Here is a 19,485-nt window from a genome sequence, read left to right as displayed (position 1 = left end):
TTTCAATCTGGTTTAATATAGCCACTATTGATTTCTACGAGCCTTGTCTCTGATTATTTCTACAACTGCTCTACCCCTCATCTCTTCTCCTTGAGAGCAGGAACCAGGTCTCAAGGATGTCTGTGAGCTGCCTCCAAATGTTGCCGCAATAATGCGGATTGGAGCCACCTGCCGCAATAGCCAATTCTGAGACAGGGGTGAGGGGAACAGCGAGAGTTTTATTATATATCGATATATAGGAGACAGAGAGTAATAGATTGCTCCAAAAACCTATCTCCCCAACTGGAGACTTGCCAAAGGCTTTATAGCGACGGGACTGTGGGTTTCAGAAGTTTGTGTTAGTTCCTTCTTGAGGTGGTCATGTCTCAGATGAGTTAATCTTTTACCGGCATTTTTGGGGGCTATCTGGCAACATCCTGGTTTTCTTGTCACAAGACGGGTGCTCTGTTTGGTTTTTCATTCCTAGATCATTATCACTTGTTTTCCACCCCCCAAGGAGGAACATTGGTTAAGCTTAAACTTTTTATAGTGACTGGAACGAGAGGGAAAGAAAAGATCATGAGACATCGGGGGGAGTTAGCGATGGGGAGTAATGATAGTGAGCCGGACCTATGCAGCCTCTTTCCCACGCAGCCCCCTTCACAAGCAAGCTTTCCAGTAAAAATCATCCTACTCTTCTCTCTTCTTCATGCATTCTCTGTGGGTGCTGGTCGTCAATCATTGTCTCATTATATAGTTCCCCACAGTTGCTCAAATTTTCCCACTTTTCCCTTTGGTTCATGCCTTTATCTTTCCAGGAAATAATCTTCACTCATCAGCTCAAACCAGCCTTCCTTATGTTCAATTCTTACACATCTTTTAAGGTTCTACTTAAATGCCACCATCTCTGGGCCAACCAGAAACCCAAACCTGTTGCCGTTGAGTTGATTCCAACTCATAATGATCCTCTAGGACAGAGCAGAACTGCCTTATAGGGTTTCCAAGGCTGCAATCCTTATGGAAGCACACTGCCATGTCTCTCTCACGCAGAGCCGCTGGGAAGTTGGAACCACCAACATTGTAGTTAGCAGACGAGCACTTAACCACTGTGCTATCAGGGCTCCTCACCTGTGTGCAGCCTCCCCGGAGTCTGCACCCCCCTGGCAGGAAACAGTGTCTTTTTCCTGTGAAGTTCTCCTCTCTCCTTTGCATCAGAGCTTCTTGCAATTAGCAAGCGTGCACTGAATATTTTTCAAATTAATGAATTGTTCCTACATTATATAAAATAAAACCAAAAAAAAAAAAAAAAAAACACATAGCTGTTGCTGTCAAGTAGGTTCTGACTCATGTGTTACAGAGCAGAACTGCCCCGTGGGGTTTTCTTGGCTATAATTTTACGGGAGCAGATTGCCAGGTCTTTCTCCCGGGGAGCGGCTGGGTAGGTTCTAACTGTCAACCTTTCATTAGCAGCTGAGCTGTTAACCATTTGCACCAGCAGGGCTCCTTGGACAACTCTTACCACTATTGAATTTAAATTTCTATTACACAACGAATTCTCTAAACATAGAAAGTCTTGTGTACTTCTGTCTACACCCAGCTTCTGTTTTTCAACGTCTTCAAGATATGCCATCTTTCTCCAAACAGATTTTTACTTTCAATATCAGTGAATAAAAATATAGACTTGAGGTTGCGTGGCTGAGGTCAGAGCATGGAGCCTCAGTTTCTCTCCTGACGCTCTCCGTTGCCTCCAGAGCGGCTCTGAGGCATCCAAGGGCTGCACCTCAGACAGGGAAGTCTCAGGTGCTCCCGCAAGCCCGATGAGTATAGGAGATGCGCGGTTAAGTGGTTCAGCCGTGTCTGTTTCAACCCCAGACTCCCAAACGCACCCCAGACGGCTGTGGCCTCAGTGGTCTATGATTTCCAGAAAGCCCTGGAAGTGTAGGTGCTGTATCTCCAGCCCAGCCCTTCCACAATAGCTTGATGGCTTTGTCTTGGGCTTTTCCCTGACATGTTGCCCAGCTGATGTGAAGCCTTGTTCACTCTGGTGGCGGTAGCGCTTGGCGGATGGCCTTTCATTTCAGTCCTGCAGCTCCACACTCTTTTTTTTTGTTTTTTTTTTGTGGCCAGAGTCCACAACTTCGAAGGATGGTATTCAAAATAAAACTTTCTTTTTTTTATCACCTAATCCTAATCCAAGCTAAACTCTGAACTTCTTGAAGTCTAGTGACTCTTTGTATATAAAATCAATTGTCACCTAGTTTACTCCAACTCATGGCAACCCCATATGTGTCAGAGTAGAACTGTGCTCAATAGAGTTTTCAATGGCTGAGTTTTCAGAGGTAGATCACCAGGCCTTTCTTCCAAGGCACCTCTGGGTCTACTCAAACTGACAACCTTTCGTCTACCAGCTGAGTGTGTTAATTGTTTGCACCATCCAGGGCTCCCTTTTTATACGTATGGAGTTCCTGGGTGGTGCAAACAGTTAACACGTTTGGCTGCTAATCAAAAGGTTAGAGGTACAAGTCTACACGCTGGCACCTCAGAAGAAAGGCCTGGCAATCTACTTCTAAAATATGAGCCGTTGAAAACGCTATAGAGCACAGTTCAACTCTAACATGCATGGAGTCACCATGAGTTGGAGTCGGCTGGAGGGCAACTTTTTCTATAACTCATTCAGTATTCGTTTTTGTTGGGCAATGATGTAGGCACTGTTCACATAGCAGTGAACAATTCCAAGTTCTCTGCTCTCGTGCAGATCTTATCTTAATAGCCAGGCCCCAACGCAGTGCCGGGCACGTAACAGACAGTGAACAGCCGTTGTTTGTCTCCGCTGAGTACTGAACAGAGTAAGAGTCGTCTTCTTGAGGGTAGTTATGTCTCATCCGTCTTTGTATACCTTGTATACCTTGTGTCTAGTGTAGGTGTTCAATAATGAAGTGAAACGATGTGACTGGGGCTCACACCGTAGATCCTGGAGAGAAATATCTTGTTCAGTTCTACTGAGGGCTGTGTCACATGCGCCTCTCCTAAAATGCTTCCTTCCTAGGATGCTTATCTGACAGTATTAAAGCCCAACTCCTCAGACTCACTCACTGACTCTCAGTTAATCCATCTATAAAACAAGGAGGTTGAACTTGAGAAATTCAGTGTTTTATGATCTGATTTTTCTTTCTGCTTAGCCAGGCCATCACCAAATCCTTCTCTCCTTTCCTCCTCGCTTTCCTAGAGTCTATACTTCTAACTCTCTCTAGGACCAGGATTAGGATCATCCAATGTATCCTGTTCATTCTTCTATGTAAAAATCACCACAAGCCCAAAATCTCATCGCCGTGTGCCTTTCACCTTGGAAAATAAGTAGCCTTGTAAAGAAAGGAACATTGTGTTTTAAAACTTCAGAAGGCCACTAAGAATACTTAGACCTTCTGGGAAGTATCGTAGCATCTTATGATAAAGTATCCTAATGACATGACAAAAACAAAAAAACGAGTGAAAAATAAAAAAGCTCAACATTCTAACACACTAGCGAGGGAAAATTCCGCGTTTTGTCTTTTCTGAAAAAAGAGATTGTATTTCCCATTTTGTCAAATTATTTCTTCTGAGAATATGTAGTCATATAAAGATCGAGGTCAATACTGTTGTACTGTATTTAATATAGTTTTCCTTACAACTTTGGACATGTTTTTAAAAGTATCCAATATCTCAGTATTAGATTTTCTCTTAGAAATAATCAAATCAGAACCACTTTAATAATATGACCTTAGTACCTTTGTTGCTATTTCCATCATTCACACATGGGGAAGAGATAAAAAAAATTAGGCATTAAATTATATGATGTAGAATCACATTAGATACCCCAATAGGGGGTAAATTTCTACCTCCCAACTTTATTATACAGCATTTTAAGATTTGCTTTTCTAAAAAGTGTTTATTTGAATCTGTGAGAATTTCTTTGTCTTTGCAGAGACAGAGCTGAAGTATGATGGGAATGGATGTTTGAAGTCAAACTGACTGGGTTTCATTCCTGATTCTGCCACTTGTTGGTCCAGATGGCCTTGGGCAAGCTGTGAACCTTTCTGAGCACCAAGCTTTCACTACTAAAGATATTCATAGCTAACTGGCATGGCTGTTTTAAAGATTACGGAAAATGCGTATAAAGCGCTTAGTGTGTGCCTTCTACATAGTGGGGCATCCCTGTGTCGTGCAAGCGGTTAACACACTCAGCTGCTAACTCGAGTCCACTCAGAGGCACCTTGGAAGAAATGCCTGGTGATCTACTTCAAAAAAATCAGCCACTGAAACCCTATAGAGAACAATTCTACTCTGACACACATGGGGTCTCCATGAGCCGTAATCACCTTGGTGGCAACTGGACTGGTTACCATAGTTATTGGTTACATAATAAGTGCTCAATAAATGCTAGCTTTTATTATCATTATAAGCTTAAACCAGTCATGGCTGGCCTATGAGCTAGCTTGTGGTCAATTTTGTTTAATCACACAGCTAGAATCACAGAGATCTGCTAGAATCACAGAGATCTGCTAGAAAGGAGGCAACCAACATTCTTCGCTCCCTGCCACATTTCAGAACCTAGAAGATGACTGAGTGAGCCCAGGTGTTATCTGATGACCCAGTAAAGGCCCATCCTTAACCCACATTACTGTCGATAGTTCTGAGCCTGCTGAAGTGAACCACTAGTGGACCCAACTTTCTCAGACTGTTAAATCCATTGCCTTCGAGTCAATTCAGACTCATAACGACGTTATAGGACAGAGTAGAACTGCCCCACAGAATTTCCAAGGAGCGCCTGGTGGATTTGAACTGCTGACCTTTTGGTTAGCAGCCATAGCACTTAACCACTATGCCACCAGGGTTTCCCAGACTGTTAGCTGCCTCTAATCAACCTGGCCTTGGTTATATCTGTCTGAGAAGACAATTTCCACATCAGATATTTTAATGTTTTGCTGTGTTTAATCTAATTCTTTGCTATAACTATTCTTAGAATTTTTTAATTTGTTTTATATGTGTAAACCTTGGCTCCCAAAACAGAGAATACTGTCTCTGAGAGTAAAGATCATGCCATATCTTTTGAAATAATTATCAAATAGGTCTAGTGTTGCTTACAGTAATGATCTGAGAGCAGGTACTGAGAGTGAACAAGTAAATTAATGTGCTCACACTTACATAAGCACAGACACCCTAACACTCCCCAAAAGCTTACTAAATGCCAGACTGAGTGCTAGACAGTTTGCGTACTTCATTTCATTCAGTTCTTGCAACAAGCCTCTGAGGCAATTATTTCCCACTTTGTGAAGAAGACTGTGGCTCAGAGGCATTGCCCAAGGCCATATACCTAGAGCCAGGTTTAAAACTCAAGTTAAAGCCACGTGCTATTCTGTGATAAATGGAAAGGAAATAAATAATGTTGGTTTAGTGAGTCTAATTGTATCAGACCCAATGTAGAGACAAGTGTGCATGGTTATGAGGAAGACAAGGAGTTTGAGAACTTCTTTATTCCAGACAGCTGGAGTGCATCCTTCTAAACATGACGTTTCAATATTACTTCTTCAAAACCGCCTGGCTCCATAAAGCAAATGAATGAAAAGGATTAACTTTTGTTTTTGAGAAAAAATATTGTCTTCAGTGGAAGCTGAACTACGTGCCTATGAATCCAGTGCTTATTGGGAATGCTGGTTGGGTCGTCCTTTGCCAGAGGAGTCCTATTTTCTGCCTGTTATTTTGCACTTGCCAGTAACCATTATCCGGTAGCAGACAAGATACAGGAAAAAGAGGGAGTTTTGAGTGCAGGGGAGTTGGAGGAGGAGGAAAAACACATCCATTTCAGGGGTTCCTGCACCATGCACCTTTTTCGTGATCCCAGTGTCACCTGCCTGCAGTGGAGCCTGGAGCCTTGTGCAGAGGGCCCAGTGGCCCGGATCAGGGAAGTGACACTCTGGGAAATGGCACATGATTGCAACGGCATGTTGGCTTCCTAATTGAAGATGGCATCTTCCCGTGTCATCTGTCAAGAGCCTGGCCCAACGTTAGGTACTTCACAGTGCTCTGAGCTATGATTGCAAGGAATAAGAGAACCATTTACTGGAAGCTGTCCAAGCCATTTTAAACAGTCAAACTGAAAAGAGAGCTAAGTGCAAAGTTTAAGGAGCTTGTAGAAGAGACAGTGTGTGGAGAGTCTTGGTAAGACTATACCAAACCAAACCAGTTGCCGTCAAGTTGATTCTGACTCATAGAGACCCATAGGACAGAGTACAACTGCCCCACAGGGTTTCGAACGAGAAGCTGATGGATTCGAACTGCCAACTTTTTGGTTAGCAGCCGAGCAATTAACCACTGCTTTCTATTTCAATTTGGGGAAAATGCAAACATATAATGCCTTTTATATATCAAAGCCCTGGTGGTACAGTGGTTAAGTGTTCGGCAGCTAACCAGAAGGTCGGCAGTTGGAATCTACCAGCCTCTCCTTGGAAACCCTATGGGGCAGTTCTGCTCTGTCCTATAGGCTCACTATGAGTTGGAGATGACTCAACGGCAATAGATTTGGTTTGATTTTTGGTCACAATGAGTCAGAATCCATTCAATGGCAACCAGTTTGATTTGGGTTTGTATAATGGGCTTAAGGAAGAAACTGTCTGACTCAGATAATGCCTACGTGCTGTAGGACAACCCTATACCCAGAGGTGGGCCAAGAAGGTATACATGTGCCCTGTGACCCCACCTCCCTGGCTGCAGCTGATTGATTGGAAGCAGACAGGAACTTGACCCTGAGCCAATCAGATTCTGTTTTCTGGGAATTTGAACTTCAGCAAAGAGGCAGAGACTGAGAGTCACCAAAGTGGACATGCTGATGGTGGTGCTCTAGAGAAACCATCCAGAAACTCTGCTGCTGAGGTCCCCAAAGCCCTGATCCCTCACCTTGCAGAATCTCCATTGTTTAATTCTTCCTTAGAGTCCACGAAACACCCCAGGCCACTGGAAATAGGTTTTCATAATGTTTTGATTAAACCATCTCTAGGCAGCTTCTATTATTTAAAGTTAAAAGAACCTTAATTAACACCTGGACATGTGAGGAAAAAAAAAAATCTTCAATATTATTGCTGGTGGCCAGGCTGGAGAGGGAAAGGATTTGAGAAGGTCGCAGCCATCTGGAAGCTCTTGTATTCAAGGGATGGTGGTGGTTGTGGGGCAGAAGCTATTCTCCTAGAGCGTTTCTCCTCTCCTCTGTCACATCCAGTACACTGGGAGAGAAGAGAGAAAAAAGGGGGAGGGATAAATTCAGACTAAGAATCAAATACAATAACTAGAATGGTGTTGATAAAATATAAAAATGTAAAGAATAGAAGTAAAAAAAAAAAAAAAAAGCCACTCAGAAAGAAGTAACTACCCAGCAAGTTCCAAGTGGTGAAAGGAATGTGATCAAACATGAAGTGAGGAAAACACCTTGGACTCTACAGAAAATGGGTCGGGAATGGCCTCAGGTTGTAAAAGGTCAAGGCTCCATTTGTAAAAGGTCAAGGCTCTATTTGTAAAAGGCCAAGGCTCCCTTTGTAAAAGGTCAAGTCTCCATTTGTAAAAGGTCAAGGCTCCATTCAGGTACCCATGGTCCCTGGGGTCTGTACTTCCTAAAGCAGGAGAGGACCCAGGCCACTGGCGACCTGGTTGCATTTTCTGGGCCATGGATCTCCTAGAGTCAGTCAGATGTGCATCACCTCCAGCTCCTTGGAGAAACATTCTCACCCAAAGGAGCTCCGTAGCATCCTCAAAGTTATGAGATATTTTGAGAGAACTGCAGACCCTAGAGATGTTTAAACGGGAGAAAGCAAAACGGTTGAGAGCAATGTAGGGGGTCTTCAGGAATTTAAAGAGCTGGTTCATAAATTAATTGGCATGAAAGTTCAAAAGCCAAATTCGGCAAACAGTGACATTAAGTCCTGGAAAACATATAATTTCTACTCATAAGATGTTAAATATACTATGCAATTTATCTGAGTGTTATATTATTTCAATTTACTAGAAGAATTAGATACCAGGAAGGAGGAAATAATATCATGAAATGAAATACATAAGTAGAGGGGACAGGCAAGGAGAGGAGATATCTGAAGTAGCACTTACATTAATAAATATATTTTTATTAACAACTTGCTTCCTTCCAAATATAAAAAAGGATTTCTGGTGGCTAGAAGCAGCGTTTGTATAAATGACGCAGATGTTTTAAGTAAATTGTCATTTCAATGTAAGTTGCTAATGTAGTTTGTTGTTAGGGGCCATTGAGTCAGTTCTTACTCATAGCAACCCTGTGTACAATAGAACGAAACACTGCCCAATCTCACAATAATTGCTATGTTTGAGCCCACTGTTGCAGCCACTTTGTCAATCCATCTCACTGAAGGTCTTCCTCTTTTTCACTGACTCTCTACCTTACCAAGCATGATGTTCTTTTCCATAGACTGGTTCCTCCTGATAACATGTCCAAAGTACGTGAGACGAAGTCTCGCCATCTTCGCTTCTAAGGAACATTCTGGCTGTACTTCTTCCAAGATAGATTTGTTCTTTCTTCTGGCAGTCCATGGTATATTCAATATTCTTCACCAACACGATAATTCAAAGGCATCAGTTCTTCTTTGGTCTTCCTTATTTTTGACTGTCCAGCTTTTGCATGCATATGAGGAGATTGAAAATACCATGGCTTGGGTCAGGCACAACTTAATTCTCAAAGTGACATCTTTGCTTTATATTACCAGTGTAGGCAGTCACACACACAAAAAAAGGCTACGTTAATAAAGCTTAATATTCAGAATCAGGAAGGAGATGCCAAGTCATATTCAAACGGCTCGATTCGATACAGAATTGATAAGCTGGGATTTATCCAATGGAGGGCATCCCAAGACAATAAGTAACGTCAAAACTCTGCCATATGAGGAAAGACAACTTGAAAGAGTTTTGGAAGTCTAAAATGCTTCAGAGAAAATTTGGAACAGAGGGAAATGTGAGAAGGTGTGTAATAGCTCTCACCAGATACGTGTGGAAAGTACCTTAGACCTTTTCTTCTTTCTATGTAAGTTCTACATCAGGGCAGACTTGACCACTGTTCAAACTTCTCAAAGATGTGCAGAAATGAATTCCTCATCACTGGCAATACTCAAGAACAACTGACCAGTCAAGTGACTACAAGATAGTAGAGGTGACTCGCCCATTAAAAAGGTTGGACTGTATGACTATTTAGGAGGTTTTCTTAATGAGATTCTGGTCATATCTGTCCACCTGCAGGAATTGAATTGCTTCGTTTAATGGGTTTGTAAACTACTAGATGCCCCGGAAGTTTTTATTTTTTAAGCATGACAACATGTATGAGCATCCACGTGGAAAGGACCAGACAACTGATGAGGCAATTTCACAGAAATCACTTTGTCAGCAAAGCGAGAAGGAATCTGCCTCTCGGAGAGAGAAACTTTAGATTTAAAACATAGACACTGATGGTGCAACGCATCCACATCCCCTGACCAACACGTTCTCTCCCTGCAGAAAGGGCCCATAGGAGCCCAGAATTTAATGGGAAGCTCTTTGCTAAGCCTGGAATTTCCTCGTAAATAGTCATAATGTGTTTAAAGCAGATTTCATACGGCTAAGACTGCCTAACACACTCATCTCCTTAACAAAGAACTACAAGCCATCTGTGCAAACAGGCCAATTCCTGTGGTCAAGACCCTCTTCCCTGATACGTGTTTTAATGAGCACTCTCAAATTTTCCTCCGTGGCTCTGCTTTTTGTGTGTTTCTGTGACAGAAGAACCGCAAGGGGACACAGGTACTGTTAATACTCTCAGTCTGATTTCAGTCAAGTCCTCTGCAGGCAGAGCCTCATAACAGCCCCTTGAGGCAACAGCAAAAGTCGAGACCAGTCCTTTACCCAGAAAGCTACTGTCTATTCCGGTTATTTGAGATGCCCTAGTGAATAGTGTACTCAAGCTGGTTCGCATTCATTTTGACATTCGTTTCTTCCAAAAATATCTGCTGAAGCCCATCTTCTCATGTGCACTGTGACAGGGGATCAACCCACGACCACATCAAGCAGCCTGCCTGGCCGTGTGGGTATCTGCGTGTGTGACTATCTCCCCCACAAATTACAAGATGCTCCAAATCAAAGACTCCAAGGAATTGAGCATGATGTGAAGATATGCAAATGAAAGGCTTTGAGAATGGAGGCAGTGGGGAAGCTGTGTTGTGTTCCACCTTGCACACACTAAGTTTGAGAACTAATGGGCTCTCCGTGTACAGCTGGCTTCTCAGGGCAGCAACTGGAGTGTTAGCTGTAGAGTTTCCACACAAGTTCAGAGTTGAGAGTCAACACAAAGGTGATAAGAAAAAAGAAACTGACTCTCATTGAGCCAGCCTCTGCCAGGATGGACTCACAGATCTCATTTAATGCCCAATGAAACCCAACGATGTAAATTCTGTTATCCTCAATCGACAGATGGGGAAGTAAGCTCAGAGGTGACAATTTGCTTCAAGTCACACATTTAGAATTTGAACCCAGCTTTGCTTCACTCCAAAGTCCATGCTTTCTGAATTTAACTACAAGGTTGTGGGTTGGAGTGGTAAGAAAGAGAGGTCTGGCCCATATCCCCATCCCTGCACCACTCATCACCGCACCAGGACCACTGCACCCTCATGGATACACCCCTGCACTCCCAAGGATACACCTCTGCACCCCCGTGGACACACCACTGCACCCCCGTGGATATACCACTGCATGCCCGTGGATACACCTGGGGGCTGTTGAAGGAGGCTATTTAAGAGATGTCCTCATCTTTCTTTTTTCCTGCCAGCTAATTCCTTTCCACTTACTGATTAAATCATTGCCTCTTTTGTTCCCCCCTCTTTATATATGCCGAGTCTCTTTCCAAGGATTAAATAGCTATTTCAGTAAGATCCTTCTAAAAATAACATTGTTTTCCTCAAGTAAAGATATTCCTTATATCTAAATTCTAAATTTCCTGTTCTCCATTAGTTTAAAAAAAAAAAAAACCACCCAAGTAACCTCAAAATGCAAGTTATCTCTTGTTATTTTAGATTTAAAAAGTCACAGACTTTTGCTCATAAAAGACCCGTAGGCCAAATAGAAAACTAAGAGCAGCCAAAGGCCAGTGACCCCATTGTCATTCTTACAGAGTCTGTGGGATTCTGCCAGCGCTACTGTGGAAGGCAAGCCTGGGTTTTCTATATGTGTATGTTATATATATGTAAACACCCCAGCCTGACAGAGACTCGGTACCTTCTTCCACCTGTCAAGAGCTGTGTAATAGTGATGAATCGCTGTGGGTTGAAATCGTTCCACTGTCCCCTGAATAGCACAACTCAGAGCTTGGCTCGGAGCAGTCGAGCAGAGGAAGGAGGCTACCCCTGCATCGAATTAATTTGCACGTCTGACCCACTTCCCTCGGCATCCTCCTGAGGTGCGATGAAGGTCAGCCAAGGGAAGAAGCAATGCTTCCTGCACTCTGACAAGGAGCTGTGAGTGAGTTCGGTCTCCTTGCCTCGGCACACTCGGCATTTCTGTTGCTCTTGCCTTCAGTAATTTCATGTTCTCTCCTATAAATATCTTCCCTCTAGGTTACAACGTCTAATCATTTGTGTCTGAACCATTTTTATATACCTACCAGAAAAAAAAAAAAAGTAAATTCCATAGAGGTTTTCATACGTTTCACATTGACCGAAGAAAAATACCATGGATTTCAGCCATTGCTTTGCTTATAAATCTGTCATTTGTAATATAGCCAGTAGACTGCCCTCCTTCTCACAGACTGGTTATTTTATCGGTAGAGCTCCCCTTAGTGAGGTAAACACACTGTAGAAGGGACAAATAAAGGAACATCGTATGCTAGGCTGCTAACCAAAAGGTCGGCAGTTCAAATCCACCGCCCACTCCTGGGAAACCCAATGGGGCGGTTCTACTGCGTTCTATAGGGTTGCTATGAGCCAGGATCGACTGGATAGCAATGAGCTTAATCGTGTAATCTCCTGATCAGTTTTATTAGACTAATTTTATTTGTCCACATGAACAGTATTTTTTTTACTGCAAGTTGTAAAGATATATTTCAAAATACAGTTATGTTAAACCAAAAGCTGTGCCCTCTTCAGAAAACATGCACTGTTGTGCAGGTCATCATGGGAAAGAAGTCACAAGACTGTCAGAACATTGTTTAGTTGGCTGCTACTTAAGGAAATATCTACAATGAAGACATTCTACACATAATCCTATTTTTATTTGACATTAGTAAGTGAAAGGAACCTCTATTCTACAAATTTATGAATTCTTATACTGTAAAAAGTTAATTTAAAAACTCAAGTTGATACTTGCTTTCTTAACATGTTTCAAGTATCCATATTTAATTTCCCTTTTGAGTGTAATTAAAATTACTTAAAACCCAATGGTGCCTACTACAGGGTCTGAAAGCCAATAAGTACTCAATTTGTTTGGTTGTTTTTGTTTGGTTTGATGGGGCCACATGGTGATGGTGGTGGTGTTGGCTGCCTTCAAGTGGGCCCCCAACTCATGGCAACCCCATGCACCACGGGATGGGATCACAGGGTTTTTGGTAGTCTGGAAGTCCACTGGGACCTGTTCTGCATCACAGCAACATGCAGGTCTCCACTCACAGATGAATGGTGGCTGAGCTTGAGCTCGAACCCAAGTCTCCCTTATGGAAGGCAAGAAGTATACTACTGAACTACCAGTGTCCTCGTGTGGTGGTGAGAGAAATACATTTTACTGGAACAAGGTTGATCAGCTTTTCCTTTTCTTTTCAAAGCCTTCCTTCCTTCCTTTTTTTCCTTCCTTCCACTCTCCTTTCCTTTTTTTCCTCTTTTTTTAAAGATAAATACAGGTAAACATCTATGTCTCCTCTAAACCAAAAACCAAATCCATTGCCATTGAATCGATTCTGACTCATAGCGACCCTGTAGGACAGACTAGAATTGCCCCATAGGGTTTCCAAGGAGCCCCTGTTGGATTTGAACTGCCGACCTCTTTGTTAGCAGCTGAGCTCTTAACCACCGCATCACCAGGGCTCCTTCTCTATCCCAAATAACATCAATTTTCATCAAAACTGCTTAGCACTCATTGTAATTGCTCCTGCACACATCTACCTAATAGGCAAAGGAAGCCAAACCATGCTGCAGGGGTTTCTGAAGGGAATCTTCTGCTATTCCCCATTGTGCCTGACTTTCTGTTCTGTTTGGTGGTTAGAAAAACAGACTAGGATCAAATACTACCAATCATCCCAGAAAAGACAGGCTGGAAACCATTGGCTATTCTTCTTTTGGTTTCATTTTAATACTACTTCATTTTTCTTAACATTTTTTTTGGTCTGATCCCGTCCACGCTACCCAGTTTAAGAATGCCCAGTGGGAAGGAGGTTTTTTACCTAAGAAGCGCAGCCCAACTGACAGACTGAAACAAAAGTAATGCTTCATCCAACAGCTTCCTGCCTCCTACGCCAACTTACCCCTTGCCTTCTCTGATGAGGGTGGAAGTGATGGATTTATGCTGCAGAAAGCCGTGGATGTGTCTGTAGCTGTGTCTCTATCATCCTCTGCCCAGGGGCCACAGAGAAGCCAATAGGTTTCCAGAAGCAACTTTCCAAAAGGGAAAGCCAGTGGTTTCTGCCTGTCCTGTGATGGTCTCTAATTCTGCACAGCTCACTGACTGTGTCTTAGGAGAAAAGCACCCCTAGGCCAACCGCTCGGAAGAGTCCTGGACATTGCAGTGGTAACAGTGCAGGAGAGAAGTTAGTCTTCTGTGAGTACGAATTGATTCAAGGCATTTTTCTCCTTAAAGCAGTCTGTGATTAGTCATGTATGGAATAAATTCGGTTAACTGTAAGGCTGAGAAAGCTTAAGCATTTGAGGTGGTGTTTTATCTCCCCTTACTTTCTGGACAGACCAAGTTTGAGTCTTTAAAACATTCAGTAAATCAATTTGTGGTCAGTACTTGGGGGCCACAAAGAAATATACTTCAAATTTTTATTTTTAATAAGAGAAAAGAGATTTGCCTCAGAGAGTTAAGCTTTCAGATCAGCAGCAAATGGATCAGAGCAGTGAAAGGCACAGTCACTAAAAGATAAGGACTCATAGGTCCTAAAGCAGGATTTTAAATTCCTGAATGTGGTAACATCTCCACAGAAGGAATACACCAAGGTGAAAGGGTGAAAGTCCATGCTGAAAGTAAAAAAGTGAAGTCTGGAATCAAACGTAGGTAGCCCTGTTCTCATCCTTGGTGCCACCTGAGAAAAGGAGGAAGGGGAGAGTTTGGCCGTTGACTTCAAGTACTTTTTCGTAGGCCTCAGTAATACGGAGTTGAATGCAGAGTTTTATCTGTTATGGTCAAAGGACTTGAATTTTTCACACACACACACACACACACACACACTCGTGCACACACTCACACTCCTGATGTGAGATGACTGCAGTCAATTCCTAATGGAAATCACCATGTGAGTTATTTAATTTGGCGTGTTCTGACTCCATGTTCAAAAATACCATTTAGTACATACATCTAGCAGCTTTCTTATTTTGAAGAAGCTGTTTACCTATCTCCCCCAGAGATTACAAATTGCTCCAAATCAAGGACTTCAAAGAACTGTATTGTTAAGATATGCAAATGAAGGATTAGAAGGATATTAATAGTTTTCTTAGTATTTAACTTATTAAGAGGCAAGTACTGTGTTAGACAATGACTGGGCACTGGGCTCATGTCACTTACATTCAAATGACAGTAAACAAATAATGAAAAAATAAACAAAAGACCTATTGTGAGTAGTACTGTGAAGGAAATGAGACATCAGCAGGAAGGGGCCTCTGTAAACAGGGCTGTCTGAAGAGGCTGCCCTGATGAGATCCTTCTTCCAGCTGGGTTTAAAAGGAGGCTGCCTTGGGCCTGGAGTGGTGGGTCCCAGACAGAAGAGACTGCAAACGCAATGGCCCTGAGTTGCAAAGAGCCTGGGGAGGTCGTTCAGATTACAGTGACCATAGCCCACGTTTGCCCAGGACGGTCCCAGTTTATGTGGAGTGTCCTTGAGTAATTGTGGATAGTCCCTGCTTTCACTCTCGGAAGTGCCCCCAATAAGACAATGGATCTTACGATCATGATAAATACGGCTGAAAGGCAGTGAGCGAGTGGCACAAAATGAGATGAGAACGCTAGGGGAAAGCAGCTAATACAGGCCAAGGGGAGGCGTTCACTCAGTGGGCACTTTTAAAGTAAGATATACTCCTTTTAAAAAAAAAGGATTATGATTTGGATTGCCATGTATGGGCGTTGCTTGACTCTCATGCATTCAACTTTTATACAACCCACAGTTTCACTTATTATATGGCAGCACCTTTAAACCACTTCTCAAATTCAACTGAGAATTTACTTGAGCTGAGGGGGCACCGACCACCAGGTACGGGCACAGTGGGGGTGGCAGCTTCCAGATATGATGCGGAGCAAGGACCACAGAGTGGAGGAGGCACAAGGGGGCAGGAGTGGCAGAGATCTTTCCTAGATGCCTAGAAATTCACATTGGATTATTGCATTTTAAACAGTCCTGTGAACAGCTGTTGATTTTTAACCTGGAAGAAAGATGTGGGAAGTTTCTGCGGGCCACTGAGTCCATCAGTCAGAATGACAATGGAGTAGATGAACGAGACAAGGACCTAATTCTGTGACCGATTGTAAGTGAAACAGAACAAAGGTGGGATACCAAGATTGTGAAAGGATCTGGGCACCATATATAAGCTGAAAGAGAAGTTTTTGAAGAACACCAAAGCCTCCAGGGAAAAAAAACTTGAAAAGCATCTCAAGGTTATGGAGGGAAATTTTGTGTGGAACTAGATAGAATGGATAAATCAGTGGTTTGCCATTTATGTGGTCTAAATGTTCGGTTTAAACTTTCCAAACAAGTTGAGTCAGCATGGGATTTTGAAGGCAAATTTGGTGCGTAAATGGACAGAGCTGATCAGTCTGCTGTGGGCTTTGGATACCAGAATAAAACAAGAAATATGCTTTACCGAAGACTTCTCAGATGGTGGAAGCCCTGGTGGTGTAGTGGTTAAGAGCTACGATTGCTAACCAAAAGGTCGGCAGTTCAAATCTGCCAGGTGCTCCTTGGAAACCCTATGGGGCAGTTCTACTCTGTCCTATAGGGTCGCTATGAGTTGGAATTGACTTGACGGCAATGGGTTTGGATCTTTTTTTGGTTACTTAGGTGGTATTGGTGGTAAATATGTGGGTTGAGCGGGTGGACAAGTTGAGTGGGCTCTGGTTATCAGGGCAAAATGGAGATATATGATTCACAGAAACATTATTACAAAGATTTTGGTGGCAAGTAGTAACATTGACAAGGACAAAGTGGATAAAAGTGCTCTTGCTTTTGAGTATCAAGGCAAAATGGGAAAACATGAGTCACAGAAAGACTATGTTGAAGGGTTTGAAGGAAAATTTGGTGTACAGACAAACAAGCCAAACATGCCCTGTACCGGGGTCGTCAGGAGAAATCGCAGAGGCATGAATCCCAAAAATCCTACTCCAAAGGATTCGGCATATAATGTGGGGTACAGAAAGATTAAATGGATAAGAATCTTTCCATTCTTGAAGATGCTACAGAAGGATTCTCTACTTATCAGAAGACTATTCTTGTAGAAACTAAATAAGAAAACAAGTGCTATCAGAGCTAACTTTGAAAACCTTTCTAAGAAGAAAGAACAAGAAGACAGATGGGAGGCAAAATCTAAGAGATCACAAATGACGGCTAAGGAAAAGAAAGAACACGAAGAGGCCAGAAGAAAACTAGAAGGGCAAGCCAGAGCCAGAACAAAACAACACAAGCAAGCTCCCCCCTGCAGCTGTCACTGCACAGCCAGCTGAAGAAAAACCACCATCAAGCTCTGTCCGTAAGGATACAGCTCCATTCAAGACAGCCAGAAAGGCACCAGTGCCTCCCACTAGGCTGTGAGCTGCCAAAGTCTGTCTACAGAGAGGAGAATGCAGGCTACCAAGAGGCAGTCACCAGCAGGATCTGGAGTATGGCCCAGAAGTATCTATGAAGCCATATACACACATGCTCACTATCAAGCAGAGGAAAATATCTATGACATATACAAAAATAACCTTGGAATCATGGCCATAGCCCTCTGTGATTATTAGGCTGCAGGTGATGATGAAATTTTGCTTGTTCCTGATGACATTATCACAAACATTGAAATGACTGATGATGGTTAGTGGTGTGGCGTGTGTAAATGAAGACGTGGCCTCTTCTTGGTCAACTGTGCAGAGCTATGGCCATAAAGAGGGTCATGTTGCATTTATGCCACAGTTTGCAAACTACACTGTATGTTATAGATTGAATTGTGTCCCGCAAAAATGTGTGTCAACTTGGCTAGGCCATGAAGCCCAGTATTGTGTGGATGTCCACCATTTTGTGATCTGATGTGATTATCCTAGGTGTTATAAATCCTAACCTCTATGATGTTAATGAGGCAGAATTAGAGGCAGTTATGTTAATGAGGCAGGACTCAATCTGCAGGATTAGGTTGTATCTTAGTCAATCTATTTTGAGATATAAAAGAGAAAATCAAACACAGAGGAGCAGGACCTCAAACCACCAAGAAAGAAGAGCTGGGAGTGGAGTGTGTCCTTTGGACCTGGGGTCCCTATGCTGAGAAGCTCCTAAACCAGGAGAAGATTGATGACAAGGACCTTCTCCCAGAGCAAACAGACCGAGAAAGTCTTCCCCTGGAGCTGAAGCCTAAACTGTGAGATAATGAATTTCTGTTTGTTAAAGCCATCCGCTTGTGGTATTTCTGTTATAGCAGCACTAGCTAACTAAGACATTATAAATCGTGCCCTTTTTTAAAGGGAGAGGAAGGGAATATACATGTATGTGTGTGCGTATGTATGTGTGAATGTATATGTATGACACCTAATGACAACAATATATATTTATACACACACATATACAACTTTTATATTTACCTGTAAAAAAATTAGCATAGCGCATTTACAAAAACACCTCTTGAAGGGAGGGTGTGGTTGGCAAAGAAAAAGTATAACATGCATTATTATTTGCATATAAATACAGTAATACTTTTGATGATGGTTTTTCAAAAGTTTATGTGACAGACTTTGCTAATATATTGTAACCATGTTCCGCAGGAAGACATTCGTAATCGATTGTATGCATTTAAGGTATTTTCTTTTATCACCAAATTGACAGTCTGTCACAGGAGGCCATTCCAAGGACCTTTAGTTCTCTTGAAATAAATAGCGCATGTTGAAATCATACATGTGAGCAATCAGAACCCCCCCCCATGACAATAATGCCACAGACATGTTAGGAATGAATAATTGTCCCAGGTAAAGGAATCTGTCCAGTATCTCGGTATTTGGAGGAATAGGGAAGGCGATAGTATGAGATAAGAATCAAGGCTAATAGCTGGAAAATATAGTTATTTAAGTTCTTGTCTTAGTTATCTAGTACGGCTCTAACAGAAATACCACACGTGGATGGTTTTAACAAAGAGAAGTTTATTCTGTCACAGTCTAGTAGACTAAAAGTCTGAATTCAGGGCGCCAGCTCCAGTGGAAGGCTCTCTCTCTCTGTTGGCTCTGAAGGAAAGTCCTTGTCATCAATCTTCCCTTGGTCTGGGAGCTTCTCTGTACAGGAACTCTGGGTCCAAATGACATGTTCTGCTCCTGGTGCTGCTTTCTTGGTGGTATGAGGTCCCCATGTCTCTCTGCTTGCTTCTCTCTTTTATATCTCCAAAGAGATTGGCTTAAATTGTAGATTAATCTTGTAGACTGAGTTTACATAACTGCTGCTAATCCCATCCCATCAACATCACAGAGATAGGATCCACAACACATAGGGAAATCACATCAGATGACAAAATGGTGGACAATCATACAATACTGGGAATCATGACCTAGCCAAGTTGACAGATATTTTTGGAGAACACAGTTTAATCCGTGACAGTTCTGATGGAAAAGACTTTTCACACTTGTAAATTTATGAGTTTTTAGGTAAATTCCTCTTGCCTCCCATAGCAAAAGATGCTGGTCTTTCATATGTGCTTCTTTTTTTTGGATTGTCTTCATCTCTCCACACTTCCCGTGACAACCCAGTGGCCAGACAGGCCTCTACTCTTGCCTCCGCCAGGACAGTACCTCCTCCTCCCTTTGTCTCCAGATCTGACCTAGGGCTTTAAAGATTAGGTTGAACATACTGTTGGGTTAACTTTATTTTGAACGTCCGTTGGATGAATCACATGGCAATGACCAAAGTGAATACATCCTTATTGCAGCCTGTGTTACATATGTGTTTGTATGTTGTGTGTAAGAAGACTGTGATTCAGATGCAGGTAAACACGTGCCTTCTTTGTTGTAAAGTACTGGAAGTTTTTTTGTGTGTATTTCTTCCTATCAAAAATTTAGGGAAATTTGCTATTAGGATTT

The 19,485-nt window shown here is 42.4% G+C and overlaps 1 pseudogene; it reads left to right on the top strand.

The window, feature by feature from the left end:
- Positions 1-582: 582 nt before the first annotated feature.
- Positions 583-17,274, top strand: LOC101362013 (src substrate cortactin pseudogene; annotated as a pseudogene).
- The last annotated feature ends 2,211 nt before the right edge of the window (positions 17,275-19,485 follow it).

This window comes from Trichechus manatus, unplaced genomic scaffold (genome assembly GCF_000243295.1).
Source record: "Trichechus manatus latirostris isolate Lorelei unplaced genomic scaffold, TriManLat1.0 scaffold00023, whole genome shotgun sequence".
NCBI lineage: Eukaryota > Metazoa > Chordata > Mammalia > Sirenia > Trichechidae > Trichechus > Trichechus manatus.
The sequence above is the reverse complement of the archived record's forward strand: the minus strand, read 5'-3'. Positions and strand labels throughout refer to the sequence as shown.